The following is a 23,722-nucleotide window of genomic DNA, read 5'->3' as shown; positions in this document are numbered from 1 at the left end:
CTAGCTGCAGCAGTCAGAACATCACAGCAGTGACACATGAGCAACATTATGTGCAGGAAGTATAAAAACACAGGGAACTCTCACAAGACATGCCAATTCTATTTTCTAATGAACGTTTCATGGTTATACCCAGAAACCTGAAAAACACGCTGATATCAGCTATGCCTTGTAGTTGCATGACAATGTTGTAATGTAGTTTTGATTTCCTACAGTATGGAAACAGGCCCTTTGGCCCAATAAGTCCACGCCGACTCTCCAAAGACTAACCCACCCAGACCCATCCCCTTACCCTACATTTACCCCCGACTAATGCACCTAACACTATGGGCAGTTTAGCATGGCCAAGTCACCTGACCTGCACATCTTTGGATTGTGGGAGGAAACCCACGCAGACACAGGGAGAATGTGCAAACTCCACACAGACGGTCACCTGAGGTAGGAATCGAAACTGGGTCCCTGGCGCCATGAGGTAGCAGTGCTAACCACTGAGCCACCATACTGTCCAACATGTAACATATAAACAACATTCTTACCAGTATAAAGTTCACCAAAGAGGAAGAGAACAATAATGGACTCCTCTTCCTGGACGTCACAGTAGAACACAAAGTCAATGGAGAGCTACAGATCAGCGTTTACAGAAAAGCCACACACACTGACCAGATACTCAACTACAGGAGCAATCATCCCAACACCAACAAATGGAGCTGTATCAAGACATTATTTCAACCAGCCACAACACACTGCAGCACCCAGGAACGACAAGAAGCTGAGGAAGGACACTCATACAATGTATTCAGGGTCTACGGGTACCCAATAAGCACAATCCACCAATTCCTACACAACACACTTAAACAAGAAGACACAACACGCCCAGAGACAGTAGCCACCCTGCCATATATCAAAGACATTTTAGAGATGGCGACCAGACTATGACAGCCCCTAGGCATCATGGTAGCCCACAAACCTACCAACACACTGAAACAGCTCCTGATGAATTTGTGGGCGGCACGGTGGCACAGTGGTTAGCACTGTTGCCTCACAGCGCCAGAGACCCGGGTTCAATTCCCGCCTCAGGCGACTGACTGTGTGGAGTTTGCACATTCTCCCCGTGTCTGCATGGGTTTCCTCCGGGTGCTCCGGTTTCCTCCCACAGTCCAAAGATGTGCAGGTCAGGTGAATTGGCCATGCTAAATTGTCCGTAGTGTTAGGTAAGGGGTAAATGTAGGGGTATGGGTGGTTTGCGCTTCGGCGGGTCGGTGTGGACTTGTTGGGCTGAAGGGCCTGTTTCCACACTGTAAAGTAATCTAAAGGACCCTGTACCAACAACCAGCAGAATGTCATATACAAAGTACCCTGCAAGGACTGCAACAAACATTACATAGGACAGACTGGCAGGAAACTAGACACCAGAATACATGAGCACCAACTAGCCACCAAAAGACATTACCAACTATCACAGATATCCATACACACAGATGAAGAGGGACAATACATCCATTCTGGGACAAGCCAAACAGAGACACACATGAGAATTCCTAGAAGCATGGCATTCCAACCAGAACTCTATCAACAAACACATTGACTTGGATCACATTTACCATTCCGTGAGAAAATAACATGAAATGACATTACCACAGGAAATGACATCACCAACCCAAGGAAACCTAAACACATGAATAGAAAGCAGGCCATGCCATCAGTTCTCCATCCGGAGGCTCATTGATGGTGATGAAACATCTGAAAACAAACCTTGCAGCTCAGCGAGCAAATCTACATCCAGAACCTCAACCTGAGCTACAAATCTTCTCAAAACTATATGGGGTGTCAATTGCTCAGTGATATCATCACAAGTAATGGGGATTTAAGGGATAAAGGCTTGACTGGAATCTTGTGAAATTTTGTCTCTATAAATTTCATAAATAGTCAAGAAATGTTCACTATTTTACCCAGCATGAATTCCAGCACACTTCAATAAAGTTAAGCAGAGCCTCATTTTGATACTAATAGACCTCCCACCCCAAAATGCCCCTCCTCACCTCCTGTCTGGAAGATGCTGGCTGGAATAAAACTGCCCATTTATCCCCACTCTAGAACTTCTATCTAGCCATTCCAGGCAAGAAGTAGAGCAGTCTGTACTAAATTGAGGGCTAGGAATTAAAATATTCCAGGTCTGAAATGTAAGCTAGTGAATGACATTGCACTTGCCCTGTTCCTCACCTGTTTGAAATATGACACCATTTAAATTTACAAGTCCCAAAAGAAGCTAAAGTGATAAACATCAGTACACATACAAATCACACTTTTACTTTGCTGATCACATTTAGTTCCCCTTTAACAACATACCGTAAGAAACAGAAACCTTCCACCATGATCTCAAGTTCACCTGGACCATCACAGACACCTCCCTCCCCTCCTTGGGCCTTTCCATCTCCATTTCCGGCGACCGACTCAACACGGACATCTATTTCAAACCCACCAACTCCCACAGCTACCTGGACTACGCCTCCTCTCAAATGTCCTCCTGTAAAAACACTGTCCCTTACTCTCAATTTCTCCGCCTCCACCGCATCTGCTCCCAGGAGGACCAATTCTACCTCCAGAACATCCCAAATAGCCTCCTATTTCAAAGACCACAATTTCCCCTCCCACATGGTCAATAGTGCCCTCCCGTGCATCTCCTCCACATCCCACACCTCTGCCCTTGAACCCTACCCCTCCAACCACAACAAGGAAAGAACCCCCCGGTCCTTACCTTCCGCCCCACCAATCTACGGATACATCGCATCATCTTCCACCATTTCTGCTACCGACAATCAGACCCTACCACCAACCCATTTCAGCATTCTGCAGAGACTATTCCCTCTGTGACTGGCTTGTTAGTTCCACGTCCCCTACCAACCCACCCTCTACTCCTAATACCTTCCCCTGCCACCAGAAGAGGTGTAAATCCTGCGCACACACCTCCTTCCAAGGCCCCAAAGGATTTTTGTCAATTACATAAATGATTTGGATGCGAGCATAAGAGGTATAGTTAGTAAGTTTGCAGATGACACCAAAATTGGAGGTGTAGTGGACAGCGAAGAGGATTACCTCAGATTACAACAGGATCTGGACCAGATGGGTCAATGGGCTGAGAAGTGGCAGATGGAGTTTAATTCAGAAAAATGCGAGGTGCTGCATTTTGGGAAAACAAATCTTAGCAGGACTTATACGCTTAATGGTAAGGTCCTAGGGAGTGTTGTTGAACAAAGAAACCTTGGAGTGCAGGTTCATAGCTCCTTGAAAGTAGAGTCACAGGTAGATAGGATAGTGAAGAGGGCGTTTGGTATGCTTTCCTTTAGTGGTCAGAGTATTGAGTACAGGAGTTAGGAGGTCATATTGCGGCTGTACAGGACATTGGTTAGGCCACTGTTGGAATATTGAGTGCAATTCTGGCCTCCTTCCTATCGGAAAGATGTGAAACTTGAAAGGGTTCAAAAAAGATTTACAAGGATGTTGCCAGGGTTGGAGGATCTGAGATACAGGGAGAGGCTGAATAGGCTGGGGCTGTTTTCCATGGAGCGTCGGAGGCTGAGGGGTGACCTTATAGAGGTTTACAAAATTATGAGGGGCATAGATAGGATAAATAGACAAAGTCTTTTCCCTGGGGTCGGGAAGACCAGAACTAGAGGGCATAGGTTTAGGGTGAGAGGGGAAAGATATAAAAGAGACCTAAGAGGCAACATTTTCACGCAGAGGGTGGTACGTGTATGGAATGAGCTGCCAGACGATGTGGTGGAGGCTGGTAAAATTGCAACATTTATGAGACATTTGGATGGGTATATGAATAGGAAGGGTTTGGATGGATATGGGCCGGGTGCTGGCAGGTGGGACTAGTTTGGGTTGGGATATCTGGTTGGCATGGACGGGTTGAACCGAAGGGTCTGTTTCCATGCTGTACATTTCTGTGATTCTATGACTCTATCTGGCAGAGATTTCCCTGCACATCTAAACACCATCTACTGTGTCCGTTGCTCTTGATGTGGTGTCCTCTCCATTGGTGAGTCAGGAAGCCAACTTGCAGAACATTTCAGAGAACATCTCCAGGACACATGTACTAAACAACCCCACCAATATATGGCCGACGACTTCAACTCCCCCTCCCACTCTGCCAAGGACATGCAAGTCCTGGCCCTCCCCCACCACCAAATCCGAGCCATGCAACACCTGGAGGAAGAACACTTCATCGTCAACGTCATTTTCACCAGTTTCCTCATCTCTTCTCTGCCCACCTCATACCAGATCTAACCCTCTCATTCGGCACCGCCCTCTTGAACTGTCCTACCTGTCCAACCTCTTTCTCGCCTATCCGTTTCACCCTCCCCACCACCCTATCACCATCACCTCCCACCATCACTGCATCTACCTATCACTTTTCCAGCTACCTTCCTCCCAGTCCCAACCCCCTTCCTATTTATCTCTCAGCCCCCTTCTCCCCACATTCCTAATGAAGAGCTTAAGCCCGAAACATTGACTCTCCTGCTCCTCGGATGCTGCCCGACCTGCTGTGCTTTTTTCAGCACCACTCTTTTTGAAACAGAAAAGCAATTAAGCACAAAAAGACTGAAATTGAAAGCTGCAAAGAGAAAATTATTTTTGCTAAAGGCACAGTGATCCATAAAGAATTGTTGTTCGTTTGATCTGCTGAAAGAATTTGGAAGCAGCTTATTATCTGATGCCTGTACGCTAAAAAAAGGTTTGACAGGGACATGATCAACAATACAAACATGAAAGGAAACTGTGATCCTAGGGCAAGGAGATATAATAGACGTTGCATGGACATTAGTGTTCAAAATGGAGGAAATACTGAACAAGGCCATTTGATGGTCTTACTTGTTGGAAGAAGTCTCTTCATTTGTGGTTAACTTTTACCTCTGGTGTAAATATCAGATTTGTCTTTGATGTGTGAATTTGATCGTACTGGGCTTTTCCTTATCAGATATGTCAAATCCAGATCATTAAATCAGCTGCTCATTTGCAGCACATGCTGCATTAAAACAGATCAAGAAAGCAGAAAACTGCATTTTTTTCCCACTGATAAGAGTGACTGCAGTGAATGTCATGGCAATTGGAAGAGTAATTACATAAAATTAAATTGCATATACAGCACAGAAACAGACCATTCAGACCATGCCAGAATTTATAATCCATTTTGAGTCTCCTCTCATCCTTCTTCACCCAACTTTGTAAGTTTAAACTGTATCCCACTTCCTCTCTCACATGCTTCCCCTTAAATGCAATCATAGAACTCGTGTTAACTGCTCCCTGTAAGAATGGAGAGTTCTAAATTTTCACCACTTTCAAGAGGATTCTTCTAAATATCTCATTTGATTTCTTGGTGACTACCTTCTGTTGATCACGTGAATTTTGCTCTTTTCCAAGTAGAAGCAATGATGTGGATATTAGGCAGGTTACTTAAGACAGAGTATTGACTTTGGGATGGGAAAGCCAGAAGACCTGTTTTCCCTCCATTCTGTTGGAACTCCGCATCTTTTCCTCTTGCCAGGCTCTCTGCAAAGTCAGTCTAATTGATAAGCGGGAAGGACTATGGAGTCAACCATCAAGGGTGGGGATTTGCAGGTATATTCCAGTCCCTGCGTTTCAAAGCCTGGAGTGCTGGTGAGACTGATCCCAGAGATCTAGACCCCACCCCTTTTTATTTTGTGGAGCGGTTGGGTGGTAGACAAGGAGTTGAGAGAGCAGTAGATATTCTCTCTTGACTTTCCAAGCAGTTCTGTGAAAACATCTACCCTCTCCCAAAACCTCCCAAAAGCTGAGAAATGTAGCAAGCTCAGTTAAACCTGTAAAGAAGGTTGTATTTGAGACTGCCCGTCATGTTACAATATTCCCGTGAGCAGGGTGGCTGCTTGACCTATGTCCTGCCTCTGCTTTTGAAAAATTGGTTTCGAGTTGGGATTGAAATGTATTAAAATTTGAACCGCTGATCCACCACTGAACCACCTGTTCATAGATGTTCGATCCAACCAAATGACCTGGAACAAAATAGGTACTATAATGTAAAGTAAATGCCAGCGGGACATCAATGAGAGGTTTATAAGTTTAAAGATGGAATTCGTGACATACATACATTTCCTGAGCTAAGGAGCACTGGTACAATCAATAAGTTTACAATTTTAAAAACAAAGAGATATTCAGCTCATTAAAAAAAAATTAATTCACTTTTGAGATATGAACAAAGGCTTGCAAGGCTGAATTTATTATTCGTGTCCTGAACTTATTTTTTACTCCCTAATTGCCCTGAACAAGGTGATGGTAAGCTGCTGCCTTGAAGTTTTGCAGTTTGTGGAGCTTTGTGACATTTGTCTGCAGCAGGTTGAGTCTGAGCTAGCCACTATACAAGGAGTTGGAGATGCTAGTGTTGGACTGGGGTGTACAAAGTTAAAAATCACACAACACCAGGTTATAGTCCAACAGGTTTAATTGGAAGCACACTAGCTTTTGGAGCGATGCTCCTTCATCAGGTGATTGTGGAGGGCTCGATCGTAACACAGAATTTATAGCAAAAATTTGCAGTGTGATGTAACTGAAATTATACATTGAAAAATTGATTGTCTGTTAAGCCTTTCATCTGTTAGAATACAGTGATAGTTTCACTTCTTTCATGTGTAAATCACAAAACCCTTTTTTTAAAAGTTGCATTCTCGGGTTAGCTGTTAACAATGGTGATAGCTAGACAATATGTTGAAGGTGTTAGCCCCCTGTGTTCTCTGTCTATGACCTGATGTTTAGATTGATTCTAATCTAAAAACTGAGATAACAGAGTTTTACATAAATTCATGCAGTTTTTGAGCTCAGAGTTCTACATGAATGTATGCAGTTTTTGAGCAAAGTGCAATGTAACTCTGCAAGTACAAATTCACCACACAAAATGTATGTGTACATGTGGGTCTTTGTCTGTCTGTGTGTGTGTCTGTCTGGGGTGGGGGTTGTGAGTGTGAGAAAGTGTGTGTGTGTGTGTAGTGAGTGCAGAGTGTCTTAAGTCTGTGAGGGGGTGCATGTGTGAGAGTGTGTGTATCTATAAGGGTGTGTGTGGGTGTCTGTGTGCGCGTTTGTGTGTACCTGTGTCCGTGTGTATGTGAGAGTGTGTGTGTGTAGGAATATCTGTGCGTGTGTGTGTAGTGCAATGGTGATCACCTGTAATGTGACATGAACCCAAGGTCCCAGTTGAGGCCCTCCCTATAGGTACCGAACTTAGCTATCAGCCTCTGCTCGGCCACTTTCCTCTGCTGCCTGTCCAATGTTTCCCCAATGTACCATGCCTCCAGGCATCCTTGTCTGCAATGTATAAGATAGACAACGTTGGCTGAGTCACATGAGTACCTGCCATGTACAAGGTGGGAGGTGTTCCCACGCGTAATGGTGGTATCTATGTCCACAATCTGACACGTCTTGCAGCATCCACCGTGACAGGGTTGTATGGAGTTGTCCTGAGAGCCGGGCAGTTTGCTACGAACAATGATCTGTTTGAGGTTTGGCGGTTGTTTAAAGGCAAGTAGTGGAGGTGTGGGGAAGGTCTTGGTGAGGTGCTCATCCTCATTGATAATGTGTTGCAGGTCATGAAGAACATGGCATAATTTTTCAGCCCCTGGGAAGTACTGAACAACGAAGGGTACCCTGTTAGTTGCAGCACGTGTCTGTCTCCTGAGGAGGTCATTACGGTTCCTTGCTGTGGCACATCGGAACTGGCGGTCGATGAGTTGAGCATCGTACCCCGTTCTTGTGAGGGCAAGAACGGGATACGATGCTCAACTCATCGACCGCCAGTTCCGATGTGCCACAGCAAGGAACCGTAATGACCTCCTCAGGAGACAGACACGTGCTGCAACTAACAGGGTACCCTTCGTTGTTCAGTACTTCCCAGGGGCTGAAAAATTATGCCATGTTCTTCGTGACCTGCAACACATTATCAATGAGGATGAGCACCTCACCAAGACCTTCCCCACACCTCCACTACTTGCCTTTAAGCAAAGGCTACAACAACGGACGAATGGGCACCGCACAACAATCAACAGACAGGAGGGTTCCCTCCCAGTTGGGGAACATTTAAGTGGTCCGGGACATTCAGCCTCGGACCTTCAGGTGACCATCCTCCAAGGTGGACTTTGGGAGAGGCAGCAGAGGAAAGTGGCTGAGCAGAGGCTGATAGCTAAGTTCGGTACCCATAGGGAGGGCCTCAACTGGGACCTTGGGTTCATGTCACATTACAGGTGATCACCATTGCACTACACACACACACAGATATTCCTACACACACACACACTCTCACATACACACGGACACAGGTACACACAGATGCGCACACAGACATCCACACACACCCTTATAGACACACACACTCCCACACTCACACATGCACCCCCTCACAGACTTAAGACACTCTGCACTCACTACACACACACACACACACTTTCTCACACTCACAACCCCCACCCCAGACAGACACACACACAGACAGACAAAGACCCACATGCACACATATATTTTGTGTGGTGAATTTGTACTTGCAGAGTTACATTGCACTTTGCTCAAAAACTGCATACATTCATGTAGAACTCTGAGCTCAAAAACTGCATGAATTTATGTAAAACTCTGTTATCTCAGTTTTTAGATTAGAATCAATCTAAACATCAGGTCATAGACAGAGAACACAGGGGACTAACACCTTCAACATATTGTCTAGCTATCACAATTGTTAACAGCTAACCCGAGAATGCAACTTTAAAAAAAAAGGGTTTTGTGATTTACACATGAAAGAAGTGAAACTATCACTGTATTCTAACAGATGAAAGGCTTAACAGGCAATCAATTTTTCAATGTATAAATTCAGTTACATCACACTGCAAATTTTTGCTATAAATTCTGTGTTACGATCAAGCCCTCCACAATCACCTGATGAAGGAGCGTCGCTCCGAAAGCTAGTGTGCTTCCAATTAAACCTGTTGGACTATAACCTGGTGTTGTGTGATTTTTAACACTATACAAGGATGTTATTTAGTCATAAAGTTATATAGCACGGAAACAGACCCTTCGGTCCAACCAGTCCATGCCAAACATAGTCTCAAATTAAACTTGTCCCACCTGCCTGCTCCGGGCCCATACCCCTCCAATCCTTTCCTATTCATGTACTTTTTAAAATGTTTTCTAAATGTTGTAACTGTGCCCGCATCCACCACTTCCTCAGGAAGTTCATTCCACATGCGAACCACTCTCTGCGTAAAACACTTGCCTGAATGTCTTTTTTAAATCTCTCTCCTCTCACCTTAAAAATACAACCCCTCGTCTTGAATTCCCCCATTCTGGGGAAAATACACCTACCATTATCCCTAGCTATTGTTGTGACACTTCTACTTTCATTGTCCCTCCTTTATCAGAGATACCAACCACTTCAAACACACTGTGTGCTGGCCTTAACCAGCAACAATCAGACATAAGAGTGAATAAAAAAAAACATTTATTTCAGAAAACAAATGTACCATTTTAGGATGAGATCTAACAGTAATTTTAGCTTTAAGTTGAGTTAATTAAAGCATTAACCTTATTTGATGTAGGTGGAGAGTTTATTTTGAAGCAGGAAATTCTGCACTGGCTGCTTTTGCCCAAGGTTGATGTGCAGGTGAACGGGCAGGATTTCAACAGTAGACAGGGTAGAAGGCATGGACACCTGCAAAGCGGTGAAGTGAATAAGGTACCCACTGCCTTCCTGCTGCACTGACATTTTACCATTGTTGAGGGAGGTGAAGGACACCATCTATGCCTCTCACAATTACATACACCTCAATCAGGTCCCTTTTCAACCTTTGCTTCTTCAAGGAAAACAGACCCAACCTTTCCAATCATTCCTCATAGCTCAGACCATCCAGGCCAGGCATCATCTTGGCAATGTCCACTGCACTCTCTCCAATACTTCCTATAGTGTGGTGACCAGAACTGCATATAGTACTAACTAGTGCATCATATAGTTCCAGCATAACCTCCTTGCTCTTGCATCCTGTGCCTTGGCTAATAATGCAAGTATATCCCATGCCCCCTTAACCACCTTTTCTATCTTCTACCTTTAAGGATCTGTGGTTATATAAGCCAAGGCCTTACAGATCTTCAGTACTTTCCAGAGTTCCACCATTCATAGTATAATCCCTTGCCTTAGTATCCCTCCATTAGGGCATTTCCTAACACTTTTTTGGATTGAATTCCATTTGTCACTGCTTTTTCGAGCTGACCAGTCTGCAGAGAGGGTTTGAAAATTATGCCAGGGTTCATGATTCCACCTCTCTTGCCTCTCTCTGCAGCCTGGATCTCATCTCATCTGGGTCTGCAGATTTATCCAAATGTAAGGCTGCTAAGTCCTCTCAGCTTCTTTTCCCCGTGAACTGCTTGGCAGGATCCTTTTCCCCTGCCTATCTGTTTTAAAACTATTCCAATAACAAACTGCCTATGAGGATGTTGGTCATGTTCCTGTTCAGATCTAACCTGCCCAACTTTACACGTCCCACCTTCCCCAGAAATGATCCCAATGCCTCAAGAACCTAAAGCCCCATCTCCAGCCACATATTCATCTATTCTGTCCTATTCCTGTACTTGCTACTGTAGCATCGGAAGTAAACTGGAGATTATAGTCTTTGAAGTCCTACCTAACTCTCTAGAGTCTTGGATGTCGATTTGCTCATGAGCTGAAAGGTTCATTTCCAGACATTTTGTTACCTTACTAGGTAACATCTTCAGTGGGCCTCATGCAAAGCAATGCTGAAAATTCCTGCTTTCTATTTATATGTTTGGGTTTCTTTGGGTTGGTGATGTTATTTCCTGTGGTGATGTTATTTCCTGTGGTGAAGTAACTTCCTGTTCCTTTTCTCAGGGGGTGGTAGGTGGGGGTCTAACTCGATGTGTTTGTTGATAGAGTTCCGGTGGGAAAGCTATGCTTCTAGGAATTCTCATGCATGTCTTTATTTGGCTTGTCCTAGGATGGATGTGTTGTCCCAGTCGAAGTGGTGTCCTTCCTCATCCGTATGTGAGGATACTAGTGAGAGAGTGTCATGTCTTTTTGTGGCTAGTTGGTGTTCATGTATCCTGGTGGCTAGTTTTCTGCCTGTTTGTCCAATGTGTTTGTTACAATCCTTGCACGGTATTTTTTATAAATGACATTAGTTTTGCTCATTGTCTGTATATACACTCTCTCCTCCCTCTATTGGAATGTCCTGCAGCCATTCTGTGACATCCTTTACCTGGCACCCAGGAGGCAAAGTACCATTCTGGAGTCACGTCTTCCATCAACAAGGCACCTATCCACTCCTCTCACTCACAAATCTCCTCCCACTGTTGCCTTTCCACATTTCTTCCTCCTAATGACAACTCCTTATTTTTAAACAGTGGACTGTGGTTCTAGGTTTCAGGAAATATGCTTTCCACATCCACCCTGTCAAGACCCCTCAGGATCTTATCTGTTTTAATCAAATCACGATTTACTATGATACATTGTCACCCACTGTGATAGCATGGACGTACCTTGCCATTTCGCTGGCGTTCAGATGAAATCCTTTAGTCTTGACTCAAAACTATTATTTGTGTGAACAGTTGGTGTTTCTCATTTGTAATTTGTGTTATTGCCACTGGCATTTGGCAGGACAACAGCTGTCAATGTAAGACTCCTATGACCAAACCATGCGATATATGTCAAAATGTTTGTGCAATGTGATTTGAACAACAGTGAATAAAAATGAATTATTCCTACTTTCCGAAATGAAGCCACATCTCACATAGATACAGAGAGAAAAATTATTATTTCCAGCTTTGTTTTACTTTAAATTGCTGCAACAATTTGGCAGGCACTTTGCTGTTAGTTCATGATCGACTTTGTTTTTAAAGGATCACATTTTATGCCATTTGTAACAATGCAACTGGAAATAATGACAAGGGTCACCTGACCCAAAACTCTGATTTCTCTCCACAGATGCTGCCAGAGCTTTTCCAGCAATTTCTATTTTTGTGTCTGATTTACAGCATCTGCAGTTCTTGTGGTTTTTATTTTGTATGTGTCCAGAGTTGTTTTCTGCAGCTTGGACAGTAGTAACACATAAGAAGGCTGCACTTCACAGACCTGAGTTGCCTCCCACAAATTATTTCTCTTGAGGCGAGAGGTTGCAAGAGATAAAAGTAATATGTAGAAGTGCACTTGTGAATGTACAAGCTGTGGCCATACCTTTCCTGGTGATGAGGTGAGTGAAAACTTTTAAATGTGTAATTTAACATTAACAAAGTAACTGCTCCCTGTTCCAGATATTCCCTTCTGCTCCATTATATTTCTTTCACATAAGGGGGCTTCATGGTTGTCACTACATTTTGATGGGATTTACATGCTGTTAGCTGGTGTTTTGTGAAATATTCACAGAAACTGATAAATGCCCTCTGGCCAGTCTAACCATTGCAGAATATCATGCTTTAGAATCGTTCAGGATATCATGCTTTATAATAAGTCCATCTCCCTGGTTAGCACTGCATTTATTCACTGTTAGCCCCTTCCAGGTCGCAACAGTTGGGATCTCAGCAACATCAGTAACTCTGCTGTTCATGGTATAGCAAAGAATTCCATTGTGCTGTTCATGGACAAGTAGAATTGGAAAGGTAGGACTCAAGGGTTTAAGCCTGCTGCAGGTTACCTGCAGGTTCAAGGTACCAGCAGTGACACACACACACTGCCATGTTGACTCTTACAGAGAAAGCGTGTTGCCTCTATGAATGATAATGGACTTGTATTTTATCAGCAAGCTCAGGGAACCGGGGGCATCCTCTTGCTCCTAATTCATTAAGCATGATTGAATGTGCAACTGGATATGTGATCATCCATACATCTGTCTATGCTCACTTTGCTGGCAGCTCATACTTGTCATACCAATACTTCACTCACCCATCCTGTTTTCTTGGGGACAAGGGCTATCATCAGTTAACTTATGTCCCCTCAAAGACACACACTCATTGGCTAAACAACAATGTCATAAATTAAAATTCTCTTTGAATAGGTCATTGGGAGTGTTCAAATAATACAAACCTTCTTGTTGCAGTGAAGCTCACAGCACTAACATTGTCTGTTTAAATTATTCCCCTGCTGTAATTTATTGGCGCACCAAACTCTGAAGCGTTTGCCATGAATGTACATTGGAATGCAACAATTCACCATTTTAAACATTTGTTTCCTCCATCACTGGTGCACAATTGGCCAGAATCACTCACAAGTCACACTGTAGCAATTTGTCAACATTTCTTCAAAAGATCCTTCCAATCCCATGACTGCTACCGCCTAAGACAACAAGGGGAGGAAATGCATAGGACACCAACACCTACAAGTTTCCCTCCTAGTCACACTAGATTAATCTTTCAATGAATCAAAATGCTGAACTCCCTATCTCATAGCACTGAGGGAATAGTTACACCACATGGGCGACAGCAGTTCAACAATTCATTATCACTTTCTCAAACGAAATTAGTCATAGCCAATTAATTGTTGGCCTTGCCATTGACACTCACATGCAATGCATGACTGAAAGCAAACCATTGTCTGAAGCTGAGATAAGATTTTACACAATTTGGCAGCTATTCCATCTGGAGTCCCACTAAATGATTTGAATCAACATTCTAAATGTCATGTTATCTCTCAGAGATTATCTTTTGTAAATTACTCCTTATATTAATAATTTAGCACCAATTAAAACAAAATCCCTTCGAGCCCAAATCAGTTGAAGTCTCAAAATAGATACAAACTGCCAATGGGGTACATATATATTTACTGGCTTTTAGCTGGATTTTTATTGACTGTGCCATTTGTTTTGTTGATTGAGGAAATCAAGACCTTTATTTATTTAACATCTTCTACAATCTATTGATATCCTAGAATGCTTTGCAGCAAATGAAGCTCATTTGAAGTGTACATGTAGTCATTGTTGGAATGTGGGAAACACAGTAACCAATTTTCATGCAGTAAACTCTCACAAATAGCATTATGATAATGACCGAAATATCTGTTTTAGTTCTCAGAACTAAAACTTCCCAGGATACTTGGGAAGAAAAAATCTTCAACAAAACAGTGCTATCTGGTCTTTTACGGCTACCTGGGAGGGAAGGTGGGTTGTTAGTTTAATTTCTCATCCAAAGGTTTCCATCCCTGTGGCAGTACAGCACCCTCTCAGCACTGCACAGATGTGTCAAACTAGATTTGTTATGTTTGAGGTTCCAGACAGTGACTATAATATTCCTTCATTTCATACCACTAAGCATGTGCACTCAGTCAGGCAACATCTTAAACAGATCAGGAAACTCTGGAGATACTTTTTCATTTGTGAGCATCATCAAAAAGAGAGACTTAATACCAAATGCCTTTAAAGTCTAACTGCAGAAATACATTTGGAATTAATGGAGATGAACTCAAATTTGAAAACCCCTGAATAGTCATAGAATCCTACAGCACAGGCTTTTGGCCCAAACTGGTCCATGCTCATCAAAATGCATGTCCCTACGGTGCAGAAAATGGCCTCTTGGCCCATTGACTCTGTACTGACCCTCTGAAGGACATCCCACCCAGACTCCATACCCACGTATCCATTCTCATAATCCTACATTTCACCATGACTAATCCACTTAGCCTGCACTTCCCTGGACACTTTGAACAATTTTCCATGGTCAATCCACCTAAGCACCTCTGCACCCAGCAGAAACCCACACAAACATGTGCAAAATCCACAAAGACAGTCACCCAAGGCTGGAGTCAAACCCAGGTCCCTGGCGCTATGAAGCAGCAATTCTAACCATTGAGCCATTGTGCCATCCTAAATGTGACACTGCATTGAAAATCTTCTCCTGTGCCCACTCATGCGAACAGTTCTCTTATCAAAAGCAGTTAGTGCAATGTTTTATTAACAGCTTGAAAGAAAGTTGGATGAAATTAAACTAAGAATAGAAAATGTAGTGACAGATCAAATAGTCAGTTCCATGGTATAGTCCCCGCACTTCGGAGACCATGGAAATGTCATTTGTGGAATCTGTCTAGTCAGGATTAAATAATGTAGATTCAAATGTTGGAATGAGAGCTTGGCATTTCACTTAATTGCCTTTGGGAGATAGAGAATTTTCACAAGGCTTGCAAGTTTTACCTGTAGTTATTCTCCTTCCTCAGGGGATTGGTTTGAAGTAATGCCCACTATGGTGTACTTTGTAAATGCAAAGTTCAATTGGAAAGAACAGGCTTCATAATCAAAATGATATTTTCCCAATTTCTTAGTACCTTTTCATGAGTGAGGATCATATATTGTTTATTAGCACTATGCATGATTGAATTTTGAAGTATGTTTGGATAAATATATTAGAACAGGATGAATTTCTGTCAGTGTGGGAACAGGTAATGTGGAGGAAGCGTTTTCATAAATTGTGACTCAATAGTCATCAATTGCCTGTGAATTAGAGATATTTACTGAATTGAAAAATGACTAATATTGCAAGTCTGATTTGTATAACAGGGTTTTAGAACAATTTGTTTAGAGCAATTTAGTAGCTCACCGCTAGAAGACACTGCCTAAATAGAAACTGAAATGTTCAATACAACTTTCAATTGACAATAAGGGCTGAAACAAGAGTAGGCGTTCTTGGAAATAGCACTTCTATAAGGCACATCGGTATCCCTAGGATATGCTCCATTTTCAAAATGGAGTTTGCAAGGAGGGAGTCAGAAGCCTGTTTACCACCTACTAATAACTGATGGCTTGTTAAACTCCTTGAGGAGCACAAATAATGGGTGGAAAGATAATTTTATGTTTGTAAACCACTGAATCCAAAGTGTGCACAGCTATTGGGTTGATACGGTCAGAAATTTAGAGTTTCTTTAACAATGTTGAAATGTTTTGGAATCTGTGAGGTATTGTGCCAGATTTTGCTCATTACCTTGTTTTTGACCATTTGGCCGTTTTTGTATTTGATGGTGCTACTCGTCTTTTGAGTATCAGTGTCCTCATTACAAGGCTCCAGTATGGCTGCCATTTGCATTTTCCCCTAGTGTGTACAACAGCTTCCACCAGTGTTACGCACTGGACACTGAGCTCACCTCTGTCCCAATTATGACAATTACATTTGAGCACGGGGTCGTGTGAACACAGATGTAGTGACCAGGTCAGGACCTGGAAATTATGAGTATTATTATTACCAACCCTGAAATGAAAATGTAGCCCATTTGGTTCGGGAATATTTCAGCTTCCATGCAAAAACCCCTTATATTGTATAGGTTGATAGCATCTGTACTGATTTGAAGAATGCTTACTTGAGTAAGACCCATTAAACCATCAGTCCACCATCAGATGAAATTGGATTGGATAAGCTTGAACATAATATGCAGCGATTTTGTTTAAAAACTGGTTACCTCCCATTAAGGCTTCAAACGAGGAGAAACCTTTTTTTTCCTTGAGGGCTGCATGTCCGTAGAAATCGCATTGTCAAGGAGCAGTGGAAGCCATATTGAGGCTGAGTTGGATGGATTTTGATCAACAAAGAAGACCAGTGTTATGGTTTGCCAAGAAAATGGACTTGGACCCACAAACAAACTAGCTGTATTCTTTCCACACTAGGGATTTGAGGGCAGCACAGTGGCTCAGTGGTGCCTCACAGTACCTGGAACTCGGGTTCGATTCCAGCCTTGGGTGACTGTCCGTGTGGAATTTGTACATTCTCCCTGTGTCTGTGTGGGTTTTCTCTGGGTTCTCCGGTTCCCTCCCACAATCCAAAGATGTGCAGGTTTGGTGAATTGGCCAAGCTAAATTGCCCATAGTGTAGGTTATTAGTCAGGGGTAAATATAGGATAGCGGATGGGTCTGGGTGAGTTACTCTTCAGAGGATCGGTGTAGACTTGTTGGGATGAAGGGCCTGTTTCCACATTATAAGAATTCTAATTCAAACAACGCTTTCACACAAGTTTCGTTATTTGTTGTCTTTTCTTCAAACTTCTGAAATGCAACAAGATTAATTCCCAAATAGAACCTTAATCTATTTAGCACAAACAAAAGGAAGCCTGTAAGCTTCTACACAAAGTGCAAAGATTCACAACTTAACCTTCCAAGACACTAAATCAAGAGAGGTATGCTCACTCACACCCATTTAACATTATTGGAAGTTTTCTCACGCTTACACATAGTTCCTGAAATTTTTGCTTCACAAAATTTTTTTAAATTGCTGATAACAAACTCTTATAGCTACAAAGGTGAAGAATAAGGGGCTGTTTGCATTTTCATCAAACGACCTCACATTTTTCAATCTATGTAAAGTGTCAAATTTTATTGCACTCTACATTGCAGGGCGGTAGCCCTTGAAATCCCATTCACATCAAATGAAACAATTGCTTTTGAACAACTGAAAGATTTTATCGTGCATTATTTGTAGGCCAATTTTACTCCAATTTTGTACAGAGATGTCTCACTCACATTAAATACCAACAGCTTTGAAATGTATAAGACCAGACCACAGAGAGCTTCCCTGGTACAAACAGGCAGAAACACACAAAGAACAGGGCAAAACTATCAAATGTGTATATGTTATCAACAGCATTCCAAGTTACTGCACTGCTTTCAACTTAATTTTTAATTTCCACAAATCATTTAAACTTCACATTCTCTTTTATGTCTCATGGTAGGTGGAAGTGAAAAGAAAAAATTATTTTTCTTTGTGGCCAAACACACAAGCAGCTGGAGTATTGTCTGCTGAAAAACGAGCTCACGTCCTCTTAGCTCAGTAGTTGCCAGGGCATAATGCCTCCCTAACCGCCCTTCAATTGCAGAATTCTCTTGCATGCACAGTGCCTTAAATTCACTCATTCTGGTTAACACTTTCACATTTTCCAGCACAGGCAAGTGTCTCAATCTGCATCTCCCTAGCCTCCCTGGAGAATCAGAAAAACACACGTTCTGCTCCTTGGAAATTTGGGGACAGGTTTTCAAATGGCCAGACAGCCATTATTCCAATGTAGAGAAGAGTTAGGCCTGGGGACCCGGCAGAATCCCCATCTTGGCACACTCCAAAGGAATTGCCAAAAATTTTAATTTTTCTCGGTGCAATTCCCCTACACCTGGAACTCTTCAAAAGTCTCCGTAAGAGTCGGAGGCTTCTGATTGTTTGGATAAAATTAAATAACTTAGTTGCTCAGAAAATGTTAGACCTAGTCTAACTCTTGAATAACCATTAAACAAAGCATATAATAACCTCACTCACTCCTAACTATACCTGCCCTGATGCCTTATATATCTTTACATAACTTGATGCCTCCTAGATACATAACATTCCTGCCCCTAGAAGCTGACATCTACCCCTTTGTCCCGGGACCCAACATCATTCCTGGCATCAGACACCCCAAACGACACTGGATCCGATAGTCTACACTACACTGGACCCATCTCCCAGACTTACAATAGATCGCAGAAATTGAGTGTCTCGAGGACTGTAACTTGCAATAGAGTGTGACTCACAATAAATCACAGAAATTAAACATCTTAAGGAGTGTGACTAGGGCACATGGTTTTAAGGTGAGAGGAGAGAGACTTAAAAAAAGACAAAGTTTTTACACAGAGCCATGGTTCACGTGTGGAATGAACATTGAGGAAATGGTGAATGCAGGTACAGTTTACACAGTTACACTTAGATAAGTACATGAATAGGAAAGGTTTAGAGGGATATGGCCCAGGAGCAGGCAGGTGGGATTATCTTAATTTAGGATTATGTTTGACATAGACTGGTTGAACTGGTCTGTTTCTGTGCTGTATGAACTCTGACTAGAATAAATTGCAGACTTGCACTCCTTAAGGAGTGTAACTCACAATAGAGGTGAATGTCCCGACTGCCTGCCCCTCTTCCGCGGTTACGTTAGGGCCCGGGTGTCCTTGGAGAAGGAGCACGCGGTGTCGACCAACACGCTGAAGTTGTTCAGGGAGAGGTGGACGCCGCAGGGAGTGGAGTGCATTATTTCTCCCTCCAACTCTATTTTGATTTAGTCCCTACCCTCCCCTTCACTGTTTTTGATCACACAGCACTGCCCTTTGATGTGAAGGGCAGTGTTTGTCACTGGCCACCCGGATGTTTTCCTATCTTCCTGGTGGTGGAATTTGAATAAAGATTCGTGCACTTTGTGTCTTTCACTGTGTCTTACACCTGCACACACACACCATGGGTGCTGGGGAAAAAATAAGCACTAAAAAAGAAAAAAATATAAACAGAAGATGTCACTGGCCACTCGGGTGTTTGCCTATCTTCCTGGTGGTGGAATTTGAATAAAGATTCGTGCACTTAAAAAAAAATAGAGGTGAATGTCACAAGGAGTTTGACTTACAATAGATCATAGAAATTGAGTATCTCGAGAGTGCTGTGTTGAGATCCTAAAGGAGTTACAATAAGCCACAGAAATTGTGCATCTCAAGATGTGCAACTCACAATAGAGTGCTGGAGTTGAGCTCCTCAGGGAATGGGAGTTAAAATAAAGTGCTGGCGTTGAGTGTCTCAAGGAGTGCAACTTGCTTGCAGAAATTGATCATCTCCAGGACTGTGATTAGTGTGCCAGAATTGACTGTCTTAGGGAGTGACACTTACAATAGTCTGCCAGAGTGAGTTACTCAAGGAATTCAGTACATAAAGCAGGGAGGTATTTGGTTGTTCTTGCCTAACAAAACAACTGATTGGTATATAGAAAACAAGACCCAAAAAAATTGAGGGTGCTGGAAATCAGAAACACAAACAGAAATAATTGGAAAAACTCAGCTAGTTCTGCAGAGAGAAAGCAAAATTAACATTTTGGATCCAGTGACCCTTCTTCAGAATTGAAGATGGGCTGGGAGGGATAAATGATAGGTGGAGATGGATCCCAGAGAGAGAGAAACACAGTTGGGCAAAGGAATGGGTAAAGATCAGCCTGGGGGAAATCAGTGGGAGCTAATGGGGACCGTTAGTGGCTGACAATAGGTTGGTTGTGGTAGCCGCCCCATGTGATGAAAAGGCCCCAAAATTATTGAATTTGATACTGAGTCCTGAAGGCCATTGGGCACCCCATCAGAAAATGAGGCATTCTTCCAACTTGCGTAGAGTTCGACGGAGCACAGCAGCAAGCCCGAGAACAGGGTGGTATGTGGACATGGAGAATGTGGATGGTGAGATTGAGGGCAGGTGAGGATGTGGATGGTGAGATTGAGGGCAGGTGAGGATGTGGATGGTGAGATTGAGGGCAGGTGAGGATGTGGATGGTGAGATTGAGGGCAGGTGAGGATGTGGATGGTGAGATTGAGGGCAGGTGAGGATGTGGATGGTGAGAGTGACTCCAGTGGAAGGTGAGGACTTTGCATTGAGCTTCTGTTACAGGCGGGGGCGCAGGCGCATTGTGATCCAACTGTAACAATTGTTGAAGCGGAAGTTTGTGTTTGGAGCAGACAGAGAGAGAGAGAGGCACAGACCCGGGTTGGGGGAAGGAGAGAGGCACAGACACAGACCCAGACCCGGGCTGGGGGAAGGAGAGAGGTAAAGAGAAAGGGAGAGACTGACTCTCCTAGTCGCTGGCTGATTGACTGACCTAGGGAGAGAGAGAGGACGGGGGCTGGGAGTACCGGGGGAAGAGCGGTGATCGGATCCGGGACAAATCTGTGAAGGAGCAGTGGTAGTGAGTGATGTTTGTAAGTTCCCTCCTGGTTCTGCCTCTCAGGGTTAATGGCTGGTTGCAGACTCTCCCTCAGCAAACTGTTGCAGGATTCATGTCTTCACAGGTAATCAATGCAGCCGCTTTTATCCGTTTGAAGCTCCGGAATTCCACTGCATTTTTGTGGAGAGATAATGTGTAATTTCTTTAAAAAGTTATTACCTTAAAGTACTTGCCTTTTAGATTCAAAAATCTCCAATCAAATCACTGCTCTTTTGATTCTGGCCTTTTAATTGGATATGTAGCTTGCTTCTCATCTCATCTCTTACACATTTAAATTTATTGCACGCGGTATTATATCGTATATCTTGTTTTGTTAAGTTCATGCTAATTATAGTAACAGACATTTAGTGACTTTTTTATTTTAGATGTACATTTCTTCCCTGGTGAACTCCAATACTGCATTGCTCTGACTTTGGCTCTTTGTCAGAGGCTGACAGCCCATCAAATCAATGTCTGTCAAAAACAACCACCTAACTATTTCCCGTCACTTGGCTTATAAACTTGTATGCCTTGGCATGACAAGTATATATTTAAATACTTTTTACATATTATGAAGATTTCTGCCTCTACCATCCTTAACAGGCATTGAGTTCCAGAATCCCACAACCTTCTGGGTGAAAAATTATTTTTCCTTACATCTTCTGCCCCTTGCTGTAAATCTACACCGTCTGTAATTGGTTCCTCCATGAATGGGAAAATATCTTCCTGTCAATCCTAATTATGCCCCTCATTTTATACATCTCAATCATGACTCCTCTCAATCTCCTTGTTCCAAGGAAAACACTCCCAGTCTGTCCATTCTGTCATCATAACTGAAACTTTCCAGCCCAGGCAACATCCTGGTAAATCACCTCTGCACTCTCTCCAGTGTTATCACCTCCCCTCAATAATGTGCATTCCAGAACCCCACACAGTACTCCTGCTATGGCCTAACCTACTTTTTATACAGTTTAAGCTTATCCTCCCTGCTCTTAAACTCTGTGCCTTGGCTAATAAAGACAAGTATATCATATGACACCTTAACCTGTTTATCCATTTGTCCTGACACCTTGTGTTTATGTTTGTGCTGTCATATAAGAGAGGTAAATATTGGATTAGGTAACTAGGCTAGGATGGATCTGCACAAGATGAAATGGTAGCACCTCATCAGAGATAAAACCAATTCCATTGGAGGGAGGCAGACTTGTACATCAAGGGAGGGTTTAATTCTACAGGAAGGTGAAAGCATGAAATATTACATTTACACAAAGAACTGGGAGAAACAAGGAATAAAATGATTAATTCTGGAATAGGAGAGATCAGATAGTGGAAATAACAAGACATAGATGGGTGGAGAGTCCGTTTCTGTAACTGGAATTGAGAAAGTTCTCTTACTGAACTATAAGCTCAAGTAACCATGTGGACTTATGATCATAGCATCAGAAAACTGAATCAAACCAGGAGAGGAATGAGAACTAAAATCCTGGCCATCATCTAACCAGGATAGTAGAACAGTGGAGAGGAGTTGGTTATATCTGACTCTACTGCCACCGCTAGCAATGCATTCCACAGACCCAGTGCTCTCTGGGTAAAGAACCTGGCTCTGACATTTCCCCTAAACCTTCCTCCATTTACCTGAAAATTATCCCCCCTCATGATAGACATTTCCACCATGGGAAAAAAATCTCTGGCGATCCACTGTCTCTATGCCTGTCAACATTTTGTACACCTCTGTCAAGTCAACTCTCACCTTTCTTCACTTCAATGAGAAAAGCCTTAGCTCCCTCAATCTTTCTTCATAAGACCTGCCCTCCAGTCCAGGCAGCATCCTGGTAAATCTCCTCTGCATTCTCCACATCTTTCCGAGAATGAGGCAACCAGAATTGAACACAGTATTCCAAGTGTGAACTAGCCAGGGCTCTATAGACTGCAGCGTAACCTCACATCTCAAACTTAATCCCCCTGCTAATGAAAGCCAACACACCATATGCCTTCTTAACAAGCCTATCAACTTGGGTGGCAACTTTGAGAGATCTATGGACGTGGACCCCAAGATCTCTCTGTTCTTCTACACTGCCAAGAATCCTGCCGTTAACCCTATATTCTGCATTCACATTCACCTTCCAAAGTGAATAACTTCACATTTTTCTAGGTTGAACTCTGTATGCCACTTATCAGCCCAGTTCTGTATCGTGTCAATGTCCTGTTGCAACCTACATCAGCCTTCCACACTATCTACCACTCCACCAACCTTCGCATCATCGGCAAGCTTGCTGACCCACCCTTCCATCAAAGTTATTTATAAATATCACGAAGAGCAGAGGTCCCAGAACCGACTCCTGCAGAACAACATAGGTCACCACGCTCCAGGCTTAATACTTTGCATCTAACACGACCCTCTGTCTTCTATGGGCCAACCAATTCTGTATCCAGACAGTCAGAGTCCGCCGTATCCCATGCCTCCTTACTTTGTATATGAATCTACCATGGGGAACTCTAATCAAAGGCCTTGCTAAAATCCATCCACACCACATCCACTGCTCTATCTTCATCAACGTGTTTTCTCACTTCCTCAAAGAATTCAGTAAGGTTTGCCCAACCCCCCTCCCCCAAAGCCATGCTGACTATCTCTAATCAAACTATGGTTTTCCAAGTAATCATAAAACCTGTCTCTCAGAATCCTCCCCAATACTTTGCGCACCACTGACGTAAGACTGACTGGTCTGTAATTCCCAGGATTATCGCTATTCCCTTCCTTAAACAAAGGAATAACATTTGCCACCCTCCAATCATCTGGCACTACTCCAGTGGACGGTGAGGACACAGATCATCGCCAAGGTGCAGCAATCTCTTCCCTCGCTTCCTGTAGTATTCTAGGATATATCTCATCTGGCCCAGGAGATTATCTATCCTTATTCAAAATTTTCAGCACATACTCCCTAACATCAACCTGTTCTAGCATGTCAGTCTGTTTCACGCTGTCCTCAGAAA

General features: G+C 43.0%; 1 protein-coding gene across 3 annotated transcripts in view; it reads left to right on the top strand.

Moving 5' to 3' along the window:
• Positions 1-12,130: 12,130 nt before the first annotated feature.
• The window catches only part of cunh18orf54 (chromosome unknown C18orf54 homolog), a 49,042-nt gene continuing 37,450 nt past the window's right edge, over positions 12,131-23,722 (top strand). For 2 of the 3 annotated variants that reach the window (XM_043721299.2, XM_087990604.1), the window contains exon 1: positions 20,504-20,816. The gene's annotated coding sequence lies outside the window, so the exon portion shown is untranslated. Of the gene's footprint in view, positions 12,270-20,503; positions 20,817-23,722 lie in introns of those variants that run through there. The other variant, XM_087990608.1, reaches the window with a different exon arrangement.

The sequence above is a fragment of the Chiloscyllium plagiosum genome, unplaced genomic scaffold (genome assembly GCF_037043375.1).
Source record: "Chiloscyllium plagiosum isolate Xiang-an unplaced genomic scaffold, Cpla_swu_hap1 HiC_scaffold_1, whole genome shotgun sequence".
Classification (NCBI taxonomy): Eukaryota; Metazoa; Chordata; class Chondrichthyes; order Orectolobiformes; family Hemiscylliidae; genus Chiloscyllium; species Chiloscyllium plagiosum.
The sequence above is the reverse complement of the archived record's forward strand: the minus strand, read 5'-3'. Positions and strand labels throughout refer to the sequence as shown.